General features: G+C 44.1%; 1 long non-coding RNA gene across 1 annotated transcript; it reads left to right on the top strand.

Annotated features, from left to right (window-relative positions):
* The first annotated feature begins 2,669 nt into the window (after positions 1-2,669).
* Positions 2,670-3,881, top strand: LOC306989597. The gene is made up of 3 exons (XR_013795672.1): positions 2,670-2,811; positions 2,900-3,016; positions 3,107-3,881. It is a non-coding gene; the product is annotated as an uncharacterized lncRNA (long non-coding RNA).
* The last annotated feature ends 10,580 nt before the right edge of the window (positions 3,882-14,461 follow it).

Here is a 14,461-nt window from a genome sequence, read left to right as displayed (position 1 = left end):
TGACTTGACTTGACTTGTATTGGGGTCGGCAAACGCGCGGGCGCATTTTGCTGTTTTTTTTTTTTTGCATAGCAGCAACATGGACTTGAAATTCTCCATCATTTATGGTCATACACTTAAGAAATATGAAAAAAGAATCTGTGAGATGTCTACTTGTGTCCACTTACAATCAAAACAAAACGTTGTGCTTTTGTAAAATAAAGAAAAAAAAAAACAGGGTGTGCTTTCTGCCTCTCCGTGTTGTGAACTTTTTTTTCTTGAGCATGTCTCTAAACATAAACAAAACTCAGCGAATACTTGTCACACATTTATGAGCTCTATATCTTTATAAACATTTAAGTGTTTACTTTTAAATTACCTGATTCAAAAAGAAAACAAATATTCTCTGTTTAAGTAATTTGTATAAAACCAACAAGATATCCAGTTTCTCAAACCCTTGCTCATTAGTTTTAATGTGACCACACCCACACGCGCGAAAGATATTGACATGCAAATCTTCCACACGTCACGCGAACGCGCTCATTACCTCAAAAACAATGCACCGAACTTCATCAATCCTCTGCTGTCGTCGAGTTTGGAAGACACGCGGTGAGCTCATTGGATTTACATCAGAAGAAGAAGAACGCGATTTGAAGACAAGAAAGATTTTAAGGTAAGAAATAATTCTGATTTATATTAGTTGGTGTTATTGTTGCATAAACTTCACATTGCAGTCAAACTGTTGCTCGATGCTTCAGTGAATGTTCTCTGCACACGCTGTAAGTTTGAATCAGTCGCGCTGTGTGTTTGAAATAGAGGATGGATACCCGACCCCACATCAGCGCAATAAGGCATTGAACATTTTAAATTTAAAACAGCTTATTATGTAGGTAGCCAATGTGCCTGATGCTTTCACTTGATGCAAACGTTCGTTTTTGTGATTAAAATACATGTAAAATATTACCATAACATCTGTCTTCCTGTGTGCGTAAATTTGTTTATGTAGCCGTGACAAAGAAACATGTGCATGCGTGCCTGTGTTAAGAGCGCTTGTTGCTCCGTGCGCGCTGATGAGCTCATCTGTTGACATTTCCGAATCCCTTCCTACAGTTGCTTGATAAAAGCGGTCTTTCCACACAAACAAACGTACATGTGTCATTAGTATGAGAAAAAAAATGGGATTTTAACTGCCGGGCTCGGACAGAAAAATTCAGCCTGATCCGCAAAACGCACCAAACATAGGCTTCATGTTTTTACTCCAATCTCATTTCATAACGTCATATAGATTGTAAACATTTGAAGTAACATATTATAATCAATATATTTTTCTCTAGTGTAGTGTTACTGAAGTGTTCCTTTTTAACGTTGCCTGCTTTACTATTGTTATTATTATTTTATGCAGCCCTGCACGTATGCCTACAAGGCACAATAAACCTGGTGTTCATTATATGTGTGTGTATTTTGTACATTTTAAAAAGCAATTTTAACCAGAACAAATCTAAAATGTAGGCTATTCCCAAAAGCGTGCAGCCCTAGTTTCTCTTGATATCAGCATATTCACAGCTTTTTTTTTTATTATATTTTTTTAGGTACCAGTCCTGCTGACTTCAGCATGAGTATGGTAAAGTGAAAAACACCTTGGAAATGACCGGTATGTACTATGTTTCAGAAATGGCACAAAGGTGCAGGGCTTAAAGTATTCCGGCACCGTGCCGGATCTCTGGCGTGCGGCTGTGAGGGAAAAAATAAATAAAAAATTTGGGAACCTGCGCATGCTGTTTAATATTTTCGAGTCAATTTATTTCACCTACCAATCATATGAGAGGAACGCAGTTCTAACTAACGTTACAAGCCTATCAGAAGCAGAGAAGGGCGGTTCCTGGCAACACAGTATGATTGACACCCATACGTCAATGTCACGTTAGCGTTGTCGGTGAAAGAATGGAGCGCAAGTTTATGAAGCCTGGGGATGATGTCCTAGCAATAGATAAAGGACTCAAAAATAAATGGCGCCGGGCGTGGATTGAAGAAAGTAGAGATGGCGAGCCTTTTGGCAGTTGGTGCCAGAAACTGAGAGAGCACAGGGCTTGTTTTTGTCACGATTTGCTCGAGGAAGCTACTGTATGCCAGCAGCGGTAAGAAAGTGCTTGCTCGTCATGATTTAGACTCCGGTCATAGAGCCGCTGCCCGTTCACTCAAACTTACCCCGACGTTGCCGGGAGCAACTGTTACAGCTGACACACCGTTGTCTATGACTGACAGTGTCTGCGATTTAAAAATACGTTTGCGCACATTTATAGCAGAACATGATTTGTCATTCAAAATTTCGCAGCCATTGGTCACCCTGTGTAGAAAACTAGCAGAAGACAAAAAAGCGTTAACTAGCCTGTCGGTTTCAAATCAACATGCGAGTTACATGAACACTCATGGCATTGCACTACAGTTCAAAAAATGTTTGTCTGAGAAGCTAAAAAAATGCATGTTCTCACTCAATGTTGATGAAGCAACAACCTTGAATATGGATGAAATACTCAATGTGCTTGTTTGCTTTTTTGATAATGAAAGTGTAACCGAGTGAATGAGATGAGTGACATCAGTGAGCACCTATCAGCAGGGAGCCCTCCCTATTTAAGAGCTGGTTGGCTGTAGCTTGGGATGTGTCACGTCCGACTCCGCCTCCTTCCGTGTTTACATTGACTGTAAGTGTGCGTTAGCATATAGCAATTTTGTTTTTCTGGTTTCTTGTGCATACGGGACTAATGCATAGTGTTGTGTTTAGCCTGTCTTCTCTAGTTTCCCTTGGCTCGTCTTGGTCTGTGCGCTCACTTTCAGGTATGTGTGAACTGTTGGTGGAAGGCGTATTGGTTGTTTTTATTCAGGGGGGTTTTGGGATCGGCTGATTGCTTTGAGTTATGTGCAGTGTTCCTGAAGTCCAGCTGAACCGCAGATTACATGATTTTGTGTATCAGTGCCTGACAAACACCCAAATAGTTTGTGTGTGAACGAATACATTGTGTGGATGCGTCGTCCCCTTCCGGTAAGTGTTGTGATGTATTTAATTTTAACTACGAGCTGAAAATGTAGCAGTTGAGCCATGCATCTTAGTGTCTTTGTGTATCTGGTTTAGGATTCTCCTTCTCGTCCAGGCAAATCGTTTGTCCGGCTGGTGCTATAAACAGCAGTTATAGCCCTGAAACCTCTTGCTGTGAGATTAAGAGAGCCTATGCTATTGCTCTGCTGGTGCTCCAGTTTACCAGACAACCTGTTGTCATCTGAAAAGATCGTGTCACTCCACGCATGAAGATCGTTGCTGTCTGGTTTTATTGACAATTTATTGATGTTACGTGTTATTGACTTTCTGAGGCTGACGCTTGTTAGCAGTTAAAGCCAGAGCATCAAACCATCTGCTAGTGAGCCCATTGTGGGGATCGAGTTATTTGTGTTGGTGCCTACCTTTTTGCATAAAATTGTATACTATTTGTGATTAATTATTCTTTTTTTGTGATTTTTCTTTCAGGTGCTGGGGTCCACGGAGGGAGGATCTCTTTTGGTGGTGGGGTTTCTTTTGAACGGTTTGCTGTGACACCTATGAGGCTGTTTGATGGTGTGAGTGTTTTTCTGTGAATTAATTTAGTGAACCCTCCTTCCGTGGTTAACCTTAGCCCTGTTAGTTGTGTTTTTCTTTGCTGTGTCTGTGTGTCTTTTTGCTGTGTCTTTGTGATAGGTGTATTGATACAGAAAAGTGTGTGTTTGGTTAGTTAAATGTGTGTTTTGTCTATTTGAGTGTGGTGTGGTAACCCAAACCCCTTGCCAGTGTGGCTCCTGGTTGTTAGTCTTTTTATGTGAGTATCTTACTGTTTTAAATCAAATTTGTAATAAAATTTTTGTACATTTTGTCTATATCCACGTCTCTGCCTACCTTATTTAGAGAAAGTGAACCTGAGTGACCTAATGATAATAATTTGAGTGTTGTCCATATCTCCCGGGGCGAAATTCCCCGGGTGGCGTAGTCGCAAACTGTTTCTACTGGTAATTCCACCTTTCCATCGCCACAAAAGCAACAGAGTAATAACACAACATCTGGCAAAGCAGAAAAGTCAACATTGCCAATGCCCCAGCACTTATGCTGGAACTTAAAGATGTCATGCAGACTTATGGTCTTGAGTGGAGACAAGTTACCAGCATCCTCCTCGACAACTGTGCAGTCATGAGAGGAAAAAAGTCTGGCCTTGAAACTCAAGCAAGGAAGGAGAACCCAATACCTTCTTGACGTATCTGGAGACACCGTGCACATGGTTTCCAATGCTGCCAAGGCCCTCATGAGTCCGTTCAGCTCAGAAGTGGAACATTTCTGCTTCGATGTCTATTATGATATTGAGAAGTCACCAAAACAGAAGGAGATTTTCTCCGAGTTTCAGAGTCTGCTCCATCTTCCTTCCAAGAGCTTGATAAGACCAATTAGCAACAGATTTCTTCAGATGCTGGAGGTGTGCACCAGGCTGAATGAACTCATGGATGTACTGGTGGTGCATTACTACTATGTGCTGGATCCAAATGAAGAACACAAATACAGGTAATGCTAATAATTTAGTAGTATAAATTAAGTATTTTTTAATGTGCTGTCTCTGCAGTTAACCATTTTTATTGTATTATATTGCATGTAGAGAGTGATGTGCTAGTTTAGAGTGTGGTTAGGTTTTATGTAAGAATAAGCGATGCAAATAGCCACAGTGGTGTGTGTGATACAGACGGCTTCTTAACGAAGTGCTGACGAGATTTGCACTAACAGTTGAGGAAGAGACCAGAGTAGAAATTCTTCAACAAGAACAAGCCACAGCATCGCTAATGGGAACACAAGTCAACCTTAACCGGAAGGCACGAATCTCTGTGCTCTTTACAGAGTTTGACCGATTCAAAGTCATGATCGACATGTTCAGAGGTATCTTGTAGTGGGCTAACTTGTGTAGGCAAAAACTTTAGGCTAAATGTAATGAAAGTTAATAACAGTTAAAAAGTCGAAAGTCGACTTTCTTTTCTCTTTTGTTTTTGTGTTCTGAGCAAAACAAAAAAGCTGTTTTCACAGCTGGTAACGGTGCGCCAAGAGCGTTAAATAGCCGTTCTTACGGCTGGTAAGACCGCCGTGAAGAGAGACAGCGCACGACAGGTTGCACATTTCTGTCTGTGTCCGCTGCGACCGTTCCCCTGCGTGCTTCAGTACCAAGAAGAGCATTCACCTGAAAGAGCTTACATGGGTGTGAGTTGCGTCTTTTGTTGTGAATTCCCTGCTGGGAGGAGGTCACGTCACAGCAAGCAGCTTCATGCAGAGACTGAGGGACTGTTTGCGCATGCGCAGTGTGTTCGGGAAAACTTCCTATGTAGTCAATAGTTGGATTTCCACCGACAGTCCGTGGTCTTCATTATTACTTTGTACAACAGTGTGCGTCGGTGATGATGTAAGTTACCTGATGAGTAGATGTCGTTTATATATATTTGAATGTGGCGTGATATATTAATATTACCGGGGTAATATGTTTATTTGTTAATCTCCTATTTGGCATGTGTTGCCGAGCCCCGTGAAACAGACGGCCCGACATGTTATTTAGTTAATTACCTCACATTTCATTTCCTTATTCTTCTGTTCATTTAGCTGTGTAGCTTTGTATTAAAGGTCGTTATTATTTTGACGTTAATGTGTCAAACTACAGATCGGTAGTTGACAGGGTTTTCTCAGTTTAGCTTGGTCACGTGACCTACCTATGGCGCGAAGCTGTGGTGTTGTTTAATGATCCTACACTGACCCTTAGTGGCGATTTGCAGTATTACACACTGTTCATATCTGTTGTATTTCATATTATTTACCATTGATGCCACTGAACTTTAATTAGTATTAATATTGTTTTACTGTTGTTAATTTCTGCAGGCATCACAAACCACACATACAAATATTACAGTGCCCTGTAGAGTTGTAAAAGGACCAATAAATTCATCTAAACAAAGAAGTTTCTGCATCTTCTCTGACCGGAGGATTAGGCCAGTATACATACAGCCAGTATTTCATCACCGCAGCTGTTCCGTTACAAGTGGTCCTTCGAGCCGGATTGTGTGTATAACTGCGCCATGGCAACTTCCAGCAACCAAATAGATGAACAACCTTCAGTTGTGTCCCGTCCCAGCCGGTCTCACCAACTCCCCAGGCACCTTCGCGACTTTGTCATTGATAACCCTGGTAATTTACATAGACGTGATGCCACACATCAAATGATAGAAGCGCACCAGGAAGAGCCTCCAGACCATATTCTGCACACTGGGTCAGAAGATCTCATGCTGGAAGGGATGGAAGCCCGTATGAAAGACATAACTAGGCAGATGAAACAACTACAGTCAGCTATGGACAGTGTTAAAGGTAAAGTTCACCCTCAACAGCATCCATCCAAATTATCATATCCTCTCCGGAGCTTGAGCCTCCCTCATATTCACCACAGTGAAGAGATGAGGCCCAGAGTATCGCCACTCATGGATCATCGGATGATTTGGAAATCAGCTAATGAAGGTTATTGTCAGCTCTTGGACAACAGTGAACCTTACCCACTTACAGCACAGCCCATACAGCAGGGCGAACTCAGCTCAACAACCCAGGCTATCAGAGCTCTGCAGCCATCCGTCCAGGTAGCAGCACAACCACTAGACCTCAGTGAGTCTACTCGTCAAACAGCTACTCTAACTGGACCAGTGCCAGAGTTTCCACAACTGCCTGCAGTTCAGTCTGTACACCTCATCTCACCTACTCACCAAACATATTCACCTTCTCTGGCCGTCCAGTATGCAGGTCAGTACATCCAGTCAGGGCACCAACCAGCTCAACAGACACCCTCAACAGTGTATCTGCCAACACAGCATGCAGACCTACGGACATATGCGCCTACACCGTCTCAAGGGATAACTCAGCCCTTACTCACAACTGTACAACAGCAGACTTATCCTCGATACGTCCAGCATCAGATCACTCCTCAACCTGGACCACAGCTTGGATTTTAACCTGCTTCACTCAAACAACTAGAGACAAGAACACCACCCCGTTCTATCCCTCCTTATCAGCCACCTACTGATCTAGGAGCAGCCTATTCCCTTCCACAGACCAGATATCTCCCTGAAGTTCAAACACAGCCATACCAGTCTGGACTTCATTCAGCTGCACACTACCCACAGCTTACTCAAAGGGCTGCCTCACCTACAGCACCAGGATACATTTCTCCCTACAACAATCCTGCAACACTCACCATGACAGAAATGGCTATTGCAGCCTCATATGGTATTCCGAAGCCCAAACTGCCTTTCTTCAGTTCTGGAAGGGAGAGTGATTTCATCATGCTGAAAAAGGGACTGGATAGTTTACTTGGTCCACACCGACATTTGACTGAAGATTATAAATACCAAGTATTACTTGATCATCTCAAACTGCCTAGCGCCTACCAAGTGGCAAAGAGATACATACATGACCTCACACCATACTCCAGTGCAATGGACGCTCTGCAGCATCGATATGGGCAGCCAAGACAGTTGGTACAGGGAGAATTAAAGACCATATTGAACTCTCCTCCCGTGAAACCTGGTGACGGAAAGGCTTTCGAAGATTTTTCTTCAGCTGTAAACACTCTGGTGGGGATGCTAAGTCGCATGGACGGTCCTGCTCAGTCTGAACTGCAGTGCGGCTCACACGTAGACACCCTCCTTGGTAAGTTGCCTGGTAACTACAGGGATAGCTTTGCCGAATTCTGTATTAAAAGAGGCATCATCCGCAGCGGGAGCGACCAAACATACACCTTACCCGACCTCGCTGAATGGCTGGATATGAAGGTTCAGGTACTCCAGGTGTCTCGACGTGCTGCAGAATCCAACACATCTGATCCCAGTCGTATCACACAAAGAGAGAAAAAGCAAGTAAATCACAGTGGGTCAAACCAGCTTCTGTTTACTTCAGCAGTGACTCTACAACAGTCAAACATCAGCAGACCTCTCCACAGCGACAACGGACCAACCTCCAGTCGGGTTCAAAGAAAGATCAGCCCATCAGCAAAGGGAGGGAGCGTTTTAAGCCCTATTGTCCGTATTGTAGGACCGCCCAGGATCATTACCTCAACGGCTGCGCAGAGTTCGAAAGAATTACTACTGAAGAGAAAGCCACCTGGATAAAGGACAAAGGAAAATGTTGGAGATGTGGGCGTGGACACTCTCCAGAGAGCTGCACCCTAAAGAAACTCTGCTCCATGTGCAACAAACAACACCTGCTGATACTTCATGAAGTTGTGGCCCAAGACCCGCAACTAAACATCCTCACTGTCAGTACCCCAACAAATGCAGTGTATCTGGATCACGCTAGCCACTCAGGGCGTGTCATGTTGAAAGTGGTACCAGTGCTGCTCCGTTATGGCAAGAGAACACTAAAAACACATGCAGTGTTGGATGACGGCTCTGAGCGCACTGTGATTCTGGCTGCTGCGGTCAAACACCTTGGATTGCGCGGGGAAGTGGAGTCACTCAAATTGAAGACCATCAGGCAGGATGTATTGCAGCTCCAGGGAATGGCAGTGTCATTTGAGGTGTCCGCTGACACACAAACACGCACTTATCACTCCATCAATCAAGCTTTCACTGCAACCGAACTCCAGCTGGCTGAGCAGTCATGTCCAGGTGACAAATTAGCAAGGAAATACAACCACCTGAAGGGAGTCCCCCTACCCACATTTACTAAGGTGCAGCCAATGCTACTGATTGGATCTGACCACCCTCATTTAATAACTCCGATCCACTCAGTACGTGCAGGACCGATAGGAGCACCAGTAGCAGTCTGCACTCGACTCGGCTGGGCAGTGCAAGGACCCACTAACTTTCTTCAACATCCACCCGGTGAGGGTTCCTTCTTTCATCTGTCAGTTGACACACCTTGCTCTAACCTACACAAAGATGTTTAACGCTTGTGGCAGCTTGACATTTTGCCATATAAAAGCGAGAGGGAGGTGATGCGATCCAAGCAAGACCAGGCAGCTCTCACCATGCTTGAAGAGAAGAGCACCACTGTAATAGTGGATGGTATCTTAAGATACGCAACGACCCTCCTTCGGAAGAGAAAGGTAGCTCTGCCCTGCTCATCACCCGTTGTCGTGATGCCACTCCTTCGCTCTACAGAACGCCGTCTATCTACCAATCCTGAGTTTGCTAAAGTTTACAACCGGGAAATACACAAGCTAGTGGAGGCGGGATATGCTGAGCGGATCACCAGTGAGGAGGCCAGTCGCTCTGCCGAATCCTGGTACATTCCACACCATTTAGTACATCATAACGGAAAGGCAAGGGTGGTTTTTAACTGCTCCTTTCGCTACCAGGAGAGTGCTCTGAATGATGACCTGCTACCAGGGCCTTCCCTTGGACCGTCACTATTAGGAGTTCTGCTCCGGTTTCGAGAACATGCCGTCGCTATCAGTGGAGACATACGGGCTATGTTCCATCAGATCAGACTCCTTCCTGAGGACTGCCCACTCCTCCGCTTCCTCTGACGCGACATGGAGAGAGACAGGTCACCTGATATCTATGAGTGGCGTGTCCTGCCATTTGGCACAGTTTGCAGTCCGTGCTGCGCTATATACGCTGTACAGCGTCACGTTCGTGATCACCAGAGCGGCAACGAAGACCTGCTTGAGACGGTAACTACCTCGTTCTATGTGGACAACTGCCTGAAATCGCTCCGCACGCCACAGCAGGCAAAGGATCTTCTAGACCGCCTGAGAGCCCTCCTAGCGAAAGGTGGATTCGACATAAGGCAGTGGGCATCCAACAGGACAGAGGTAATCTCTCACCTCCCAACTGAGGCACGATCAACAACATCTGAGCTCTGGCTAACCGCTGAAGGAGATGACCCGAGGGAGTCCACTCTCGGCCTGGTTTGGCATTGCATTACAGACACACTGGGTTATAAATGTCAGCCTGTGGCGCCTAAACAGCCCACCATGAGAAATGTATATAGGGTGCTTGCCTCACAATACGACCCGCTTGGATACATAATCCCCTTTACTACCCGGGCTAAAGTCCTGGTTCAGGCTTTGTGGGCTACAGAAAGACAATGGGACGAGCCTATTGCAGATGAGTTACTTCCAGCGTGGCAGGCCTGGGAAGGTGAGCTACCTCAATTGCAGAACATAGTTCTTCCCCGTTGTTATGTTCCAGAAGCTGCTGACAATGATTCATCAGTGATGCAGATTCACATTTTTTGTGATGCCTCGGAGAAGGCGTACGGATCAGTCGCCTACCTGCGAGTGGAAGATCCAGAGGGACGCATCACTGTGTCATTCATTATGGCCAGGTCGCGAGTCGCACCTAAACGACAACAGACAATACCGCGACTGGAATTATGTGCTGCACTCACTGGAGCCCAGCTGGCCAAAGTGCTCCAGACCAAACTGACTTTATCCATCCAATCCGTAGTGCTGTGGTCAGATTCAACAACTGTACTGAGCTGGATACAGTCAGAGTCCAACCAGTACAAAGTATTCGTTGGTACAAGAGTTACTGAGATACTCGATCTTACCAAGCCCGGGTCATGGAGATACATTAACACGGACTTGAACCCTGCTGATGATATCACTCGCGGGAAGACTCTCCTTGAATTGTCTCAGCCAAACTGTTGGAGTCAGGGGCCTTCATTCTTGTATCAGTACTCAGATCACTGGCCAGTGAACCCCTCAGTGCACATAGTGGAACCAGATGAGTTGAAAGCTCAAACCTTCTGTGGCCACTTGTCTACTATCAGCAGTGATGAACCCGATCCTGCTAAATATGATACATGGACTGAACTACTGCAGGCTACATATCAGTTCCTTCACGGGGCGGCTGCTCCAGCTATGTCTGCCGTCGACCGTATCGAGATGGAGACTACTCTGGTAAGGAAGATACAATCCGATAGTTTCCCAGAAGAATTAAAGGCACTTAAACAGGGCAAACCAGTCCATTCAGGCAGCCGTTTAAGTGCTCTAAGCCCTGAATACGACCAAGCATTAGGCCTCATTCGGGTTGGTGGTCGACTACGCAAAGCAGAGAATCTGATTGAAGGCAGTCTTCACCCTGTTGTAATTAGCCCTGATCATCCTATCACACAGCTTTTGGTGAAGGATTACGACAACCGTCTGCACCACGCTGGTACTGAGAGAACCTTTGCAGAGATCCGGAGAAATTACTGGATCTTACGTGGTCGACAGGTAATTAAGAAACACCAGAAACACTGTGCAGAATGCTGTTTGTGGCGGAGCAACCCAGTAACACCAAAGATGGCTGATCTGCCTGCTGCGCGGCTCCGGATCAACAAACCCCCGTTCTGGTCCACCGGAGTCGACTGTTTTGGACCTTATACAGTGAAAATCGGAAGAAGGCACGAGAAACGGTGGGGCATTATATTTAAATGTCTTACTTCAAGATGTGTCCACTTGGATCTGTTGCCACACATGGACACAGACTCGTTCTTACTGGCCTTGCGCCGATTCATTTCAAGACGAGGCAAGCCATACGAGATCTTATGTGACCGAGGTACTAACTTCCGGGGGGGGGGGAGACAGAGAGCTCAAAGAATCACTGGAAGATCTCGATCCCACATTGAAGCAACAGTTGGCAGACCAAAGCATAACATTCAAATTCAATCCTCCTCTTTCACCCCATTTCGGTGGTGCGTGGGAGAGGGAAGTAAGGTCGGTGAAAGCTTCCCTCCAAGTCGTGTTGCGGGATCAAGTTGTATCAGAGGAGGTGTTGGCTACTGTCCTCGTGGAAGTAGAGGGCATACTCAAAGCCTTTGGGATACTCCTCTTCGGACTTGGCTGACCCCGATCCTATAACGCCTAACTTGCTGCTAATGGGGCTGCACGACTCATCGCTTCCGCAAGCTGCATATGGTCCCAGTGATCTTCTAGGCCGCCGTCGTTGGAGACATAGCCAAATCCTGGCAGACCGGTTCTGGAGCCAATTCACCCGCCAGTATCTTCCCGACCTTCAGCGACGCCATAAGTGGAGGACCCCTACGGTTGCCCTCACTGCAGATCAAGTGGTTATGGTCGTAGATTCCCAGCTTCCTAGGGCACTTTGGCCCATAGGAAAGGTCATTAAGGTTCATCCCAGTGGAGATGGGACAGTTCGTTCAGCGGATGTCAAAATCAAGGGGGCAGTTTACACTCGTCCGATTACTAAGTTGGTACCTCTCCCCAAAATGCCAGAGGACCACGTGTGCAACAGGGACCTTTAACAACAGCAGGGACTTGTACTTCTACACATTCATACACGAATGTGGGGGCGGCTGTTGTGAATTCCCTGCTGGGAGGAGGTCACGTCACAGCAAGCAGCTTCATGCAGAGACTGAGGGACTGTTTGCGCATGCGCAGTGTGTTCGGGAAAACTTCCTATGTAGTCAATAGTTGGATTTCCACCGACAGTCCGTGGTCTTCATTATTACTTTGTACAACAGTGTGCGTCGGTGATGATGTAAGTTACCTGATGAGTAAATGTCGTTTATATATATTTGAATGTGGCGTGATATATTAATATTACCGGGGTAATATGTTTATTTGTTAATCTCCTATTTGGCATGTGTTGCCGAGCCCCGTGAAACAGATGGCCCGACATGTTATTTAGTTAATTACCTCACATTTCATTTCCTTATTCTTCTGTTCATTTAGCTGTGTAGCTTTGTATTAAAGGTCGTTATTATTTTGACGTTAATGTGTCAAACTACAGATCGGTAGTTGACAGGGTTTTCTCAGTTTAGCTTGGTCACGTGACCTACCTATGGCGCGAAGCTGTGGTGTTGTTTAATGATCCTACACTGACCCTTAGTGGCGATTTGCAGTATTACACACTGTTCATATCTGTTGTATTTCATATTATTTACCATTGATGCCACTGAACAGTGGCGGACTGGGACAATAATTCAGGCCGGGAATTTGACTCCACTGCCAGGCCACCTCTGCTGCTGCAGTCACCACCACCCTATTCATGTAATCTACTGGACTGATAAACTTGTAGGCTAACCCTATTAATGTAACAGGTAGACTACCAGATGCAATAATATATGAAAAAATAACCCTTAAAGACTCACTAGGAATACACCATTTATACTACCAAACCAATGACAAATAGAAAATTGGCTTAAATTGGCAAAATAAATAAATAAACAAACAAACATTGTAGGCTACATATTGTAGACTAGAAATGAAAAATCTAAATAACTAACACTGTATTCTTTTCCATACCATCTACTTGATTTATTTATTATTTAAACAATTTGACCCACTAACACTTTTCTGTCTATTTTTTATACATTTTTATTTATTATATTAAAAATATGCTACATGTAGACGAAACGACTTGACACAGCACTTGACACAGCACCACTTACATATTGTTGCTCGTTTGTTGGTTTAATTTTATCTATTGTGATTATCTAAGTGATTTGTATGTAGTGTTAATTTTGTCACCTATTTTTAATTTAGTCTTAGTCTTGTGCCAAATGTCTTAGTTAGTCTTAGTTTTAGTCAACTAAAAGTCTTGTCATTTTAGTCTAGTTTTAGTCAAAAGAAACTCAAGGTATCTTAGTCAAGTTTTAGTCGACTAAAAGTCTCGTTATTTTAGTCAAATTTTAATTAGTCGTCTAATTTTAGTCAAAAGAAACTCAATATTTCTAAGTTTTAGTTAAAATATTTTAGTCTTTTTTTTAAATAAATTATTTCTGAGAATAGTGTTACACACATCTCAAATATTGGTTAAATGTCATAATTACCTGAAAAAAATGTAATAGATTTTTTTTAATGCAACTAGTTTTTAACATTAATCTGTTCATAACAGATGAATATTCTATCTCCTGATGATGGCAAGTAGAGATGATTGGAGACGAAAATGAAGAGAGATTTTATCTTAGTTTTTATTTTATGCAAAACATTCTCGTCTTTTTTCGTCAACAATAATGCATGTTAATTTAGTCTTAGTCAGCGTTTTTGGACATTGGTGCAGTCTCGTCATCGTCTCGTCTTAGTCATGGAAAAAAAGGTCGTCGACGAACATTTTTAGTCTCGTCTCGTCTGACGAAATTAACACTATTTGGATGAAAGCGTTCGTCTGCCAAATTATTACAAATGTAATGTAAATGTAATCTTGACCGACCTGTTCCCTTACTGGTGAACATGGCTGAGATTTTGCAGAAGCTTGCTGCGTCTGTGGCCAGGGCTTTTTTCCTTTTTAAACGCTCCCTCTCTGCTCCTCCTTTGCGTTTACGCTCCATTTTTTGAACTATTTAGTCAGATATTAGGCAGTGCTTCGTGACGTTGGGTGGGATTGTCATTTTCACTCCGCCATTATGATTCGTCGATTGAGAGATCCGTCAATTAATTCGTAGTTACACACCAGCCTATCCAACGCATTTTCATCCTAGGGCGTCATATACTGACACTTTTGACAA

Source organism: Phoxinus phoxinus, assembly GCF_949152265.1.
Source record: "Phoxinus phoxinus genome assembly, chromosome: 21".
NCBI lineage: Eukaryota > Metazoa > Chordata > Actinopteri > Cypriniformes > Leuciscidae > Phoxinus > Phoxinus phoxinus.
Note: the sequence above shows the minus strand (reverse complement) of the source record. Positions and strands in the feature narration are given on the sequence as shown.